The sequence below is a fragment of the Trematomus bernacchii genome, unplaced genomic scaffold (assembly GCF_902827165.1).
Source record: "Trematomus bernacchii unplaced genomic scaffold, fTreBer1.1, whole genome shotgun sequence".
Taxonomy (NCBI): Eukaryota; Metazoa; Chordata; class Actinopteri; order Perciformes; family Nototheniidae; genus Trematomus; species Trematomus bernacchii.
The window spans coordinates 9530240-9531782 of NW_022988098.1; positions in this window are offsets into that span (position 1 = coordinate 9530240).

The following is a 1543-nucleotide window of genomic DNA, read 5'->3' on the forward strand; positions in this document are numbered from 1 at the left end:
GTTACACTACATTTTAAAAATAATAATGCCTTTTGGTTTTATTTAGACATACTTTCAGGAGATTTAAACAAACTATAGGCTACTGGTTTCTTATTTTTTTAAGGGTACAATACATTTTGGTAAAAAAACATTTTATGGGTTTTCATTTTCTCTTGTTTTTATTTGCTTTCCATTTGATATTGAAGTAATCCAAAAGTACTAGAAGTATTAAAAATGTTTTATATATTTTGATACTTAGATTAGTTTACTGTTAACATTTTACAGGTAAGTTATTTTTACGGAACACATGTTTAAAGTTACCCTTCAATTTGAGCATGTTTACTGCTGCACTCAAATCCCCCTCGTAAAAGTTATCAACCAAATGTGTCTGCTTTAATTGTTCATTTGAGGCTGTTTTTTTCGACAACTTTCAATTTGGTTTTACAATATTTCTTATATGATGTTAAATTCTAACACATCTTGAACTACCCTGCACAAGAAGTTGTTTTTCTGTCTTGATTTGTAGCGTAATTGCGATAGTTCCGACAGTGTGTGAGGCCAGTAAACGCCTCATGTCCGTCCCTACAGCGGTTGTTGTCATGGTGACGCGTTGCACTCAAGAGATCATATTTGTGTGACAGGTCGAAACTTTACTTTACTCGCAAATAACTTTTATTTTATTAAGTTTAACTCGTTAGCAGCGATGGAAACAAAAAGACAAGGTAAAGTGGAAACAAGAACAGCAGTTTGTTTTATTAGCTGATAAATAAAACTACTATATTTCACGTCTTCAAGAAAAAAACAACGTCTGCTCAATCCGGACCCACAGGAGGTGAGACTCAAGAGAAACAACTGTAAATGTGCTGGTTTAATATTATCAATAATTATCATCAGTGGTGTAAAGTAACTAAGCACAATGTCGAGGTGCTTCTACTTTACCCTAGTATTTTCATTTTACACTACTTTATAATTCTACTCCATTTCGAAAGCCAATTTTCTACTTTTTCATCCACTACATTTATTATAGAGATTTAGTTACTAGGTGATTTTGACACACAATACTTTTGAGAAACTTATAAAATAGGATTATTTGGTAAAGATTAAAACCATCCAACTTTATACTTAAAGGTGGGGTAGGTAATTTTGGAGAAACCAGCTCGAGATCGCTAGAATTTGAAAATACACAGCCGGAAAAAATCTCCCACTTCCTTATAGAGCCCCTCCTCCAACACACACGAACGCGCACATGACCAATGAGGGCACGAGATAAGTTTGTGCACAGATGGAAGGCTGACAGGCAGGTAGGCCATCCAGTCACTTTAAAAAAAAAAAAAATGGTGAGAATTATTCACCATTTTGCCATGTTTCAGAGACCATGTCCAACACTACAGAGACGGCTCTCTGTGAGACACAGTCAGTCTGTGAGGATGGAGACGTTACAGATGAAGGACAGGAAGACCTTCTCGTCCTTGAGACTGACATGTTGTCCATGGAGCACGGTTTGGAAAACTTGTCAGGGTCAACTGAAGACATCACAACATTCAAAGATGGAAACTCGAATTAC